The following is a 12987-nucleotide window of genomic DNA, read 5'->3' on the forward strand; positions in this document are numbered from 1 at the left end:
TGATCCCCAGAAAACCTGAACTCTTTAGTCACAAAGCCTGTTATTACTATTTTGACGTCGATATTTAGAAAGAAAGAAAAAATCCTGAAAAAAAACCCAAAAAAACAATAGGCATGTAGATGCCAATTCAGACAACGTAAGCATGTACTTCAATCCTGCTGCAAGTGTTTCAGGCCCAACAACGTATGAGAAAGTCAGGATGACTTCAGACTATGAAGGTGCTTTCCCAAATCAGGGCACAGAACGTGCAGGCAGAAAACCATCTTGCGTTTCGATACGCAGCCGCTCCCTCCTTCTGTGTGCACTCCCCATTGACACAGAAAGGTCTTCTACAGTAACAGGACCTTTCAGGGAAAGAATGAAGTTGGAGTTTGGGGAATTTTTTTTTGTTTGTTTTTAAAACCAAAAGCTAGTCTACACTTGCGTACTTGAAGCGCAACCCATTTTCTATTAATCCAGTCAGGGATCAAAAATGTAGCCTGTAACTAAGCTGTGTAATTTAACTTGTAGCTTTAGTTTGGAATATTATATTCCTATAACAAATAATTGTTTGCAGAAACTGTTCAGCAAATCATGCTATGTAGCACATAAATCAAACAGAAGTGGAAGCAAAACTAATGAAAGACTAATAGCCAGCAAATTAGTCACCGAGCTCTACCCAGTGCCTTCTCTCCAACACAACAAGGTCTTACATCTGAATAATGGTGATACTCTTCCCCCCCGCCCCGCTCTTTGGGTTTTTTCCTTAAGGGAGGGGTTTGCTTGATATATCATCATTTCACTAATAAAAACATCTTCAATTGCATTTTATACACACTGCATGCATACATGTATATAAAATATAAGCACAGACAAACATACACTCTGCAATTCCACCTCCATGTTGAAGACATCATCTACAAATCATCATTTTCTGAACAGTTTAATTTCTAAATGTTTTCTTTTCCCTTTCTATGACACTTGCCACTCTCCTGCAGGGTTTATGCTCTGTAAAGGGCCAAAACAACAGCAGAAGCTATAGGTTGGAATATTTTGTCAGATATATAACAGTCAAATCCAAGTGAATCATATTTAAAAAAATAATCATATTGACTCCCTTAGGAATTACTTTTTTAAAAACTTAGATTCAAATGTGAAAGAGCATATTAAATTATATTTAAGAGCTCATCTAATACATTAAAAAAATCAGCTATCCTTATTGAAAAATTATATTTAACAGCTCATGTAATAGATTAAAAATTCCAACCATCCTTATTAATGCTTTTATTCCAGCTACACAGTTTTTCCTCTTCCTTCCATATTTCTTCCATTTGCTTTATCCATTTTGTGTCTGCTCCTTTTCCCCCTTGCTGACCTACCCTACATACCTCCGTACATTAAATATTTCCCTTCTTAAAAGCCTTCTCTTCTTGCTTCCCTCTTTCTTTCTTTTGAACTATTTTTGGCCCACTTTCCTAGGCTCCATCTTCTCTTGTCTCTCACAGGTTAAGGACTATGCTGCATGGGGTGGTTTTCAGGCTCCTGCTCCTCTACCGGCCATGAGGCACCACAGGGCAGGTGGCCTCTGCAGAATGCCCTGGCCATGGCACCAGGCTGGCTTTTCGGGTCAGGAGCACCACCTGTACACACCAGTTTCCTTCAGCACAGGGGCAGGGAAGGAGCCCTTCTACTTGACCCCAACAAGCAGAGGAGCACCACGAGGGATGATGTTGTCAGCTACCCCGGCCTTGCAGACACAAGAGTTGAGTCCCAGGGTCCAGTCGCAAGATTTATTCTTCTCATCCTTGCCCTGTCCTAGCTCTGGTTTAATTTCGTCTTCACAAACTTGTTCTGTACCTCATGGATTGTCTCACAAATAGGCTCAGGCCCTAATAGCAGCTTTAAGCTGCAAGCCCTCTGTTATTTTGTGACCCTGCAGGGACACAGGGAGCATCCTTCCTTGGCCCTTTGGCCAGGGACTTGTCTCTCTCATGGTCTGGCACATATCTCATACATGGGAACTTCAGCAACTTGTTAACGGGGCATGCTCGGAAAGGGGGGCTGGGTGGTCATATCGGCATCTGAACTCCGGGCCCACAAACACCGCTGGCATTAAGGCACCACCTCTGCTTTGCAAAGATACAGAGACACCAGAGCTGGCACTTGCCTACAGAGCTAAATCCTGGCATAGCCTTGATATAGGTTGCAAAAGGTTGCCTGGAACCGGGCAGAGGAGGTAAACCTCTCTGCAGCAAGTTGACCGGAATTAAGGATCCTGTTTCTTATATCCAGCCCTCCCTGAAAAAGATCTGGTGCACTTGTGAATGCAAGCACCAATGCTATTTGCCGCACAGGCTTTGTAGGCCACAGCCTGAAAAGTGGCAGTTTGCACAAGCGTAGGCATAAACACGTGTGCACCAAGCCAGAGGACTGTCCTCATGATCAGGCTCAGTGAAAGCCTTGCTAGTTTGTCTATTTATGGTATGTCCAAGTAACCCATCACCATGGCAGCTAAGCAGAGAGGAGAAAATGCTGCAGACCAGAGCAGACCAGACAGCAGCGCTTGTAAGACATAACCACAAGTCTATATGTCACATCCTCCCCTGGCTGCTGCCATGACCCATTTATGGTTTCTACCTGAAAGCTGTACAGTATGCAAAAGGTTTTTTTTAACAAACCCAAGCTACGCTCTTCAAAGATCTTACATGAGCAATAAGGGGAAACATGAACATAAAAGCCGGACGGAAAATGGCAAAAAAAAATATTTAAACTAAAATAGAAAAACAAGTCTCATTGAAATTAACATTGTAAAATGCACTGCAGTGAGCCAATCCAAGAGGAATGCGCTCAGCTCACAGAGTGCCTTAAGCAACTTCAAAGGGGAAGAAATTATACATTTAAAGTATATACAGAAGCAGCTCAAGGTTTGTCATGAGCACAGAAGACTGACGAGTGGGAAACCACAGGTTGGATGGCAGGAGAGGTCAGTCTGTCCTGGGCAGGTGGAGGTCACCACTGAGTTTTGCCACCTGGGGCTGTGGCGCTCAGCCTTCTCCTTCCCTCCTGTGTCTTACTAAGCCTCGTATAATCCACCCTGACTCCCCACAGCAAATGTGCTTCCCTCACCCTGCTGTCTGCCAGCGCTGGGTTTTGAAAGCCTGCAGTACTGCAGGAGGTGGCTTTTTGGGGGTTCATTGCGTGGCTGCAGCAGCCTGCTGCCTCAAGCAGGGTGTGTCACTTTTAGTGTTTTAATTCAGTTTAACAAATCTCCCAACTGCCCACACTTACTGCATATTATTTCACACTGTGAGGCCATCTCAGAATAAGAGAGCTGGGGTCCTTTTAGATGAAGTTTAACTGGAGGATGTATCCCAAAGGCTCAGCTGGTGTGCTCCAGCCGCTAGCAGGACTTCAGGCTGCTAGAGCTGGTCCAAGGCAAGGACCCTCGCAGCAGGACACCGGTTCCTTGGCACTACTTGTTTTCTACAGCTCCAATCCTATTGCACTGCACCGCTTGCCTGAGTCCAAAGTTTGGGGTCCCCAGCATATGTATCTTAAGCGAAATAATGTCACGGACATCACTTGTGCTTCATCCCTGAGGCAGTTAGAAGAGAACACACTCTCTTCTCACATACAACAGTGCCACTACTATGAGAATTTGGTCCAAAATCAAAACCAGAGGTCAGAAGGCAGGTGCATCTCACGAGAGAGAGAAATACCCTGGGAGCTTTCAGGCTCTCTCCAGTTTATTGACTTAAAGTTGCACTTCTTCCTCCTGTTATATGCATCGACAGTCCCACCAACAGAATATTAAACATGTTACTGTTATTTAATATTTTCTTCGGCCATTTCCCACAGAGAACACACGATCTGATCTCCAGACACTTGGGTAAAGTACAGAACTGTAGTGACCTATTTCTGTAAGAATCAACACCAGTGACCAGAGAGGACAATGCTAGCATTTGTGAACAAACAAGTCCGAAAATGCTCCAATATGCCTTCTCAGAGATCTCCTGGAAACAACCAAAGTTTAAAATTATAATAAGGTTTTCTTTTTCTGCAGGACTGACTTTCCCCCATGCAGCAGCTAAAGAGAGTGATCTCTGTTGGTCACACAGTCACATAAAATTTGAGAAAGACGCAGCACACGGAGCCTGAGGTGCCAAGGTCCTGGGCAGTTCCTATGGCCTGTAGTACTCCAGTTTCCTAAGCAGATCCGTCAGACCAGCCCTCTCTGCCTCAAGTAGCTATGGGGCTTTGATCACAAACAGGAGATATCCTAACCCCGATCAACCCCTCTTTCTGCCTCTCTTATTAGGAAAAGGGATTAACTGGTGGGATAATCAGACATTGTTTACTCTTCTGTAGCCCATGCAGAAAAAGATTAAGGCCAAGATTTCAGTAAGTGGGAACCTAAAGTTAGTAAACCCATACTGAAGCTCTTAAATAAATGTCCTGATTCTTTTTTTTTTTTTTTTTAATCACTGACCTCCCCATTGCTACCAGAGGCTTGACTGTTGCTCTGTAAATGCATACCCTCTGATAATCCGACCTTTATGTCTTGAGCCAAGATTAAAAGTGTTATTGGAGTAAGAAAATTATCCTAAGGAAGAATTAAAAGTTTGGAAAGAGTTAAGAATAGACAAAGGCACTCCTATAATACCAACTATGACAAAACTCCAAGCAAAGCAAAAGAGCAAGGAGAAGGAATAGTGAAATATTAAATGCAGATGCCTCTTCTATTTGCAGTTTAATAATTCAAGACCTATATTTATTTATTCATACTAATTGACCGACAAAGTTATGCTGTGGAATAGCTGAAGAGAAACTAATTGCTGTCTCATTTTATTTTAATAGTATATTAAAACGCAGGCTAGACTTGGAGACCTCTTCTCGACTTGTGCTGATGTTATCTGCCCTGAGACACTGGCAACCATCCAGGGACTTGCCTACACTGATATTTAGGACTAACCTTAGGAGTCAGATTAGGTGATTGTGCCTCTGGCTATAATGGACCACAAATGTGAAGCTCATTTCTTTTTGAGATCAATCTTTCCTCCTTTCCATTTATTTTTTCCACTTAGGTTCTGTTATCATTTGCTCAGCCTGTGCAAAGGGGCCTTAAAGTGGATGTAAATGAATTTTGCAAAACCCACACAGGACCCTTTAATACCATTGGAGTAATTGGGGCTTAACTGCAGTGAATCCTGAAGCACACTATCTAAATACAGGCATTCCCAAGCATTTCTACAGTTTCATAATTAACACTCCCACAAGCGAAATGAGACAAAAACGCGCAATACGTGTTCTGCTCTGACAAGTCCTCCATCAGTTCCTGGTCCTTCAGTGTTTTCCCTACACAGCTTCCATGCTCTCCCAATAACTAAACTGATGGCTGTCTCCGTGGCGCAGAGAGCCCTTTTTCCTCTCCCTCACGGTTCTCGAGTCTGGGACCCCCCAATGCACCCTGTTCCCTCTCTCCTCCTCCCTCCAGACCAATTCCCACATGCACATGGCCTCTTTCATTAGCCAGAAGGCTAACGATGGCGACCGCGGGCACAGCAGCTCTTCTGCTCCCACCTGGGGGGATGAGTTGCCCTCCCCATGGGCATCGCCCCCGCTGCCACAGCACGAGGGGGAGCAGGGCGGCAGGGCAGAGGCACGGGCGCCACGCCACCGACCTCAGCAGAGTAGCAAACAAGCCAAACCAAAAATTTGTCAGTCTTCCAGCACCTTGTCTCATGGACATTTGTAGTCGCAGTATTATGGGTACACCATCCAAAGTGCTAGAGAGGATTCACCCTCCCTTACCCGAACAGCACGTACACGGCACCATCAGCAACACGTGATGGGATACGAGAGTCCCCACGTACTCGGAGCGCAGCGTATAGGCTTGGTTCATCCTATAGAACTAAACAACCCACCGAACTGGAGCCCTGGCAATTTACATACCCTTTGCATAGACACAAATAAGCTCAGAAGGTGAAAGGCAACAGAAAAGCAGGTCCTTTGAGTGCAGATCCTTTCATCTTCCAGTTTGCTAAGGACAGATGTAAAGGCAGCTTAGATCCAAGTTGTGCACATTCCTCCTTTGAAGCTCTACCTTTCTCCCAGCCCCAACTTTGCCATTTAGCACTCTCATTACCTCGTAAGGTCTGCTCCTCCCTTCAGCGCTGAGTCCCTCTGCGGAGCGGCAAGAAGTTTCCCTCCCTTCCCAGGAATCTTAATTAACTTTTTTTCCTGTGTGTTTCTTTCCCCCTCACCCCTTCAGACATACCAATACGTTCAGTTAGGTTTGTTTCAATGCTTTCAAAATTATCTTTAATTGCATTTTTATTTTGTATAGGTCACCAGCTGACCTTCATACAAAACATAGTGCATATCAGAATTTGAGCATCCATATCGTGTGTGCAGCGTAACATGCAGAGCTGTACCCTTACTGTGCTATTTTTGACAGAGGTGGTGCCTGCTGTTTTGAGCTACGTCGATTCTCTGCATACGAGAAACTAGCAACGACTTTCATCCCTCTATACGTACTTGCATGATGCCAAAACATCTTCCTATCATCTTTCCAGCCCCGATACTTCACCAGCTGGGCCAAAAAGATTTCCCTGCTTCTTCATCGCGGTTTGATTTCCAAGGCCAACTGATTCACATCAATCAAAAAGATCATTTGTGTAGGACTGCATCTCATAATTTAAAGATACAGGGACCTCTTTTTGAGGTCCAAATCGGACTTGGGAGAGGATGGATGTACATGGGCTAAGCAAGGTCCATGGCTCTGAATTTGAGCTTGCTCACTTGGTAGTGGCTGAGAGAGCAGGCAGAACAAGTGCCGAACAGCCTGTACTCCTTCACGTAAACTTGCTTTCACACATATCTTATCACTCTTTTATTTTTACATATGTCTTCCTGCTTTTCTCCTTTGACCTCAGGGAACCTTAACAACCTTCCTGGGCACTTGCTCTGATGGGAGAGGAGAGTTGCCACCTCTGCCTCCAAGGTCCCGTGATATCACCCTTTTGATACCAACAATGGGGTGGAGGGTCCAGAAACTCACCCAGGAGGCAAATAAATAACGTAAAATCCCTCCTACCTGCTACATGTCTTAGCAACAGCTTTTCCCCAGGACTCCAAAAGACTGCTAAGTGAGGCGGGGGGAGGCTGTGGACCAGCTCTGGGACCTCCCCCGGGGTTGTGCCCTGTCCTCCCACGGTGCAGCTGACCAACAAGGCCTCAACTCCCGAGTCCCCGTAAAATCAGCCAACAAAAAGAAGTAATTAGGGGTATATTCGCTCACAGAAAGCAGATTACAAATTACCCACTTGGAAACAAGATTATTTGTGACATAACAGATTGCCACCATTGTAATCCAGAGCCTGTAAACACTTGTTAGTTATCCACGGGCAAACGTAAATCTGTGCCAGTGTAGCTGGTTTTAGGTAGAGGTGATCACAAATTATCAGATGCTAACAGCTGAACCCTTGTCTATGCCACTAATACTTTTTCCTGAATGCTTTCCCTGCTAACTTTAATCTGAATGTTGCCTGCATCTTCAATGGCCCTAGGACTAGGTCGTTAGGGAATTATTTTATAAACCAAAATTAGGTGCTATAATAGTAAGAGGAATTTTATGGGGAAAAAATAATTCTAAAATAATCTTAAGTAGCAGACCTGATTAACCTGGCCTTTGTTCCAAGAATCTGTTGACTATTGTTAAATGATTTTTAGAAAAAAAATAATAAAAGTCAGAAATCGACATTTTATGACACTGACATCAGGCACCTTCAAACAGCTCTTCTAGCACCTCGTTCCCAAATCGTGAAATTTCAAGGGCTGACTGATTCCAGGGTGGCATCTCAGGGTTGTGATAAATTGCAAAATCGGCCATCAAGAGCAAATCTCTACAGAGCACCTAACTTTCCAAATCATCATGTAAAGCCGAACGTGAAGCCAGAAGTCCCTGCAGGTGAAGTCTGTATGCAGCGATACTGTGCCACCGGGATCTAAGCAAGAGTTTCACTGTGGGGGTTTCGGATTGGCAGCTGTGCAAACACAGACGTTTTCCCTTAAAGAAGACTGGCGAGAGCCAAGGCAACGAAGGATTCTGCAAGGCAGTGTGACAAAAACATGAAGGAGATAATCATATTTGTTCAGTAAAATAGATATTACTGGTTTATGAAAATAATGAGGTATCAATCAAAAGCTGCTTAGCCAAGGCTTTGGTACTCGTTGTGAGAACAGCACAGCAGCAACACCTTTGAAGGCATTTCCTAGCAATCACTCCATGCCCTCACCCACGAATTGCCCACCTCTTGAGAGCAGAAGATTCCAACAAGCTGAAAAAATGAGCTGGTTCCTGCTCATTTTTAAGAATCACCTTGGGCTCACTGCTGTTAAGTCTGAGAAAGGTGGTGCTCGTTTACGTTTTCATTATTTAGGCTTCGTGGAAAATTTTCCAAGACACTCAGAGGATGTAGGAACACGAGAATTATGCTTTAAGTCATGATTTAATCACAGTGAACTTCTCATGTGGCATATGCATTTGCAGAAGTAATGGGCCATGAGAAAATGTCTCCTGTATAAGTCCCTAAAAGGCTGGATAAATTCCTTCAGTGTCAGAGGTTCTGACACAGAGTTATCTTCAAAAATGGTGTGAGCAGAGTGATGGGCAGAAGGGTCATAGACCAGTAAGTCCAAAACAAGAGTAAAGGTCATGTTCTGCGGTTAACAAGCGCGAGCTAACAAGACAATACAATACACTTACCCTCTTAAAAGACATTTCTCATTTACTTGCTTGATACTACTGTTAATATGTTTGTAAACCTGAAGAAGCTGAAGTAACCCATTCTAAAGAGCATTTAAATCATTTCATCGCTTGCAAGATTTTTGGATAACGCACATGTATATCAGTGAATTCTTTGGGTCTCGTATCAACATGGGCTCAAGAAGCGTTCAAAACTGATAAATGCTTATTTCTTGTTTTTCAGAGCATGCAAGCCAACTGATCCCACCTGCAAGCATCTCAGAAAGGAACACATTTTTTAGCTACCTGAAGGTTTTCCTAACCCCGAGCTCATTCTTTGTTGGCCACGTCCCTGGCGTAGCAGATGCCAGGACCCTCACGGTGCCGGTGCGGTGACGGAGGGGTGCCGTAACACACGACCGCCCCTCGCTGCGGTGGTGGCCACGTCTATGCGTCTGTGCAGCTGAACCAGGGCAGGACCTTTCTGCTGCTGCCCAAGGATTCCCCTCTGCTGGGAGGTTTCTCCCAGGGCCAGGTTGGCTGGCAGCAGCAGGAAGCAGTCCCAACGTGCTGTGAAACTAGGGCCGTAATATGTTAATGTGAAGACTTTTTCCAAGTAATCTTTACCATCTGTTGTCTCACACTGATGTTAGTATTAATAATTTATAGGCCTTCTCTTAAGGCTGAGGAGGAAGCAGAATGCTAAGCTCTAACACAGAGACGGTATCAACTTTTTTCTTTTTTTTTTTTTAATGAGATTGATGTTGCTCTATATGATAGCCTTGCACAGGGAATATATGGTGCTGTTCAGCTTTCCGTTGCTGCTGCTTTTGTAAGTCTTTTACTGAAAATAGCAGTGGCAAGGTATTTATTTCTGTCCAGTTCCTCTGCTGCTTCTTTCCTTCTAAAATAAGGCATGCAGCCTATCTGGTACATAAAGCAAAGTGCACGTAAAGGTCAGAGGCAAAGCGTAAGGTAACAATATAAGTCATGTTATAGGATGCAGTTACTGCCGGGCAAGAACAGACAAGGTTCCTTCTTCTGCTATCCAAGGGACTGTCAGGCTGAAGAAGCATAGTTGTGCTACCAGTTTAAGCCAGCAGAATCTCCTTGCTATATTTAACCTTGATTTCCTCAGAGACCAAATATGCAAATCACAAAACGCGATGCACGGCAAACATTGCTTTCATAAGGGAGAGCTAAGTTATAGTCCCAAACAATTAAATCAGCCTTTCCTACTCACAGGGCTTCACTTTAATCCCTTATTAACGGGATTAATAGCAGACTTACAGTTCATACCATCTTACTCCCCGTTTACACAGACCGATCTAGCCACTTTCACAGAGGGACAGGTGGATTAATAGTCTTGGTCAAAAACTATGGTGATAATGCAGAAAATCAGCCAAAGGGAGGGATTCCAGGGTGAAAACGGACAGCTGGAAGATTGCTATCAAAGCCATGCAGTGACTTCACCCGCAGACAGAAATGTGAAATGCGTGGGAGACCCTTCTGCTTCTAAATTGAAAAACAAAACAAAACCCCTGAAAGATAAACAAGTACAGTAAAGGAATAAGTCTCTCTATTAATAAATGCTTACCAGAGGATAAACAAGTAAAGGAATAAAGAACCTGTGAAGCTCAGAAATGTGGAGGCATTTGATGAAACACAACTCCGCTAAGAAACGCGGCGCTCTGACAGACTGTTATACAATCTTTGATTTCTTTTAATAACAGTTGAAGGTCAGATGCCACCGGCTCTTCCTGGAAATCCTAAAAAGACTGGGTGGCTCCCCAAGTTAGAAAGGAACTGCCACATCGTATATTGTGCAACATATAGCTATTGACGAAGGTGTATTATGTTACCTCCAACAGCTGACTCAGACCCAGTTGTTATAAAAGGCTTTCACACTCGGGCAAGCAGCACGTAGCCGGCATCCTGCAAACAGGCTTGGGGCCGCCGGACCCCGAGCGGCCTGGGGAAGGTCGGGGGGGTCAAGCTGATTACCTCCGCCAGCCCCCCCCCCCTTATCCTCCTTCCCTTCCCCCCGCCACCTCCGCGCCGGGCTCAGCTGGGTTACCCGAGTTCACACCGCGCTATTGACATTCAGCTGCATTGCTTACTCATTACCGGATCAGCAGGGGACTGTCTGGGTCTAAAAAGTTAACCCTTGCCGTGCCCTGAATTATTTTTAGGGGGTTCTTTCAAGGCCTGGGGGCGCCGGGGTGGCCGCTTCACCTGTGAGCGTCCGCGGGCGGCGCCGGCGGCGGAGCGAGAGGGGATGTGCCGCTGCCGGGACAGCCCCGCTCCCCGGACAGGGGGTGGCAGGGGCGGGAGGACGGAAAGGGGCTGTGTGCCCCCGGTGAGAATTCGCTCTAAAAAGGCGGGAGAAACGACACCCGCAACCAGTTTTCGCAGGGCCGGTTAGTCACGCGTGTCTTACTCCTGTGTTAAAGGTAAACGGGGATACGAGAAGCGCCTTGTAAAGGTGAAGCAAAATTCCCCCCGTGACCCGACCCAGGTGTCACTCCGTTACGATGCCCCGTGCCCATGCCGTGTTTCACTCTCACTTTTGCGAATGTTTGTGGAATTAATGTAAATCTTGTAGGGCCTTTTTTTTTCTTTAATGGTTCGGACCTTGATTCTGTGAAAACCTCAGTATGTTTTTAGGACAACTTCCAGTGCTCGTGGCTTACCCTTTTAGGGCCCATAATCCAGATAAAGTATAAAAAGACTCCAAAAGCGGGGGGGGTGGATTATTGTTAGTGCCTTGTGGGCCTGTTCCTGCTAATGACATACTAATTTATGCTACTGAAGTTAGAAGTCCTGTAATATATCATCACAGCCCACTAAATTATATTAAGTTTCTTTGTTTTATTTGGTTCTTAAACATAAAAATATTTATGCAGTCTGTAATAAGAAATGCTATTCTCCCTTTTCCATCGAGTCAAAGGCTCCTCTGTGAAGAGAAGCTGTATCATTCTGTCACAGAGAAGAACAGATGGTGAATAGCAGGTATGCGAAATGTTCATACTACTCTTCTTTATTTCACCTTTCACTGTAATTATATTGCATGCCAGGTTCCAAATGAAGCATTGAATTCAGACACCAGAATTTGGTGGAGATGAATTTCGCAAAGCTTTAAACGTTAGTTCAATTTTATGACACTTTGAGTGTAATTTATACACATCTCAAAATGTGCCAGGTACTTGGAGGTGTGTCAGAAGAGGCAATGGTCTTATCACGGCTTATAATCACAAATGAAATTTTCAAATAAACAATGAAATATAAGTAAACAAGCGGTGAAGTCTGCTTGCATCTGGCTAATGCCTCCATTAATCTTTATTAGTAATTTCTAACATTGAGAGCTGGGAAGGTAGGATTTATAGCTCTTTTCAAAGACGAGCCAACAAAAATTAGATGGATTGGGCCAATGGATCAGTTCCAAGAATAGGGAAAGAAAAGACAGGACGGGATCTTTGAAAGTAGCGAAGTGTTTCTGTCACAGAAAGACACTAAGATGTGCATGTCCATGAAGGCAAGAGGGAAAGAACTTAGATTTAATAGGAAGGTCAGCAAAAGAATTTGAAGAAGAATGGGATTTAATCCAAGTGAAAGGTAAGATAGAAATGGGCTTAGGTAAAATACCAGGAGCCAAAAAAGAATGTATTGCTTATCTATAACTTAGGAACTGCTGGCACATTTGTTGGTTGGAGATAGTGGAAAAAATACTATTGTGTGAATTTTAAGACGGAGCGACGGTGGAAAACATTGGATAAGAAACAGTAAGTTAAAAACAGAGGGTAAATTTGCAAGCTTAGCAAGCATTAAGGAAGAGAAGGAACTTCGTGGTTTTCTTTCTGCAGAGGGATATTGAGGAAGTTGAGCTGGCGAGGTAAAGGCAGGCTGTTAGCAAAGCGGAGTGGAAATGAAGAAGTTAAATCGCTGAGTTAGTAAAGGGTAGTTGAAGATGTGGAAGTGTGTCATGACATGGGAATGGAGGAAAACAAGAAGCGTATGGCGTTTCTGAAAGCTGGAGAACAGGTGGTTTTCAGGAAGGGAGGGTGTGCAGTCACCCTAAAACGGAAGGGAGGAAGAGCTCACCGGTGACTTTGCTGGTAACGCCGTAAGACATTTCTATGGACGAGAAGGAACAGAAAGCAGATTTTACAGGGGGAGAAAATGGCTGAGTAGGGCCAGAAGAAGTGGGATCTTTCATTTTTTTTTAATTTTTTTTTTTTTTACATGTTTAAGACATATGGAGG

General features: G+C 44.3%; 1 protein-coding gene across 6 annotated transcripts in view; it reads right to left on the reverse strand.

The window, feature by feature from the left end:
• The window catches only part of NRIP1 (nuclear receptor interacting protein 1), a 174637-nt gene extending 163659 nt beyond the window's left edge, over positions 1-10978 (reverse strand). The window contains exon 1 of one of the 6 annotated variants that reach the window (XM_074599701.1): positions 10853-10978. The gene's annotated coding sequence lies outside the window, so the exon portion shown is untranslated. Of the gene's footprint in view, positions 1-10322; positions 10427-10587 lie in introns of those variants that run through there. The other 5 variants (XM_074599655.1, XM_074599647.1, XM_074599692.1 and 2 more) reach the window with 5 other exon arrangements.
• Between the last annotated feature and the right edge of the window lie 2009 nt (positions 10979-12987).

The sequence above is a fragment of the Larus michahellis genome, chromosome 1, assembly GCF_964199755.1.
Source record: "Larus michahellis chromosome 1, bLarMic1.1, whole genome shotgun sequence".
Lineage (NCBI taxonomy): Eukaryota > Metazoa > Chordata > Aves > Charadriiformes > Laridae > Larus > Larus michahellis.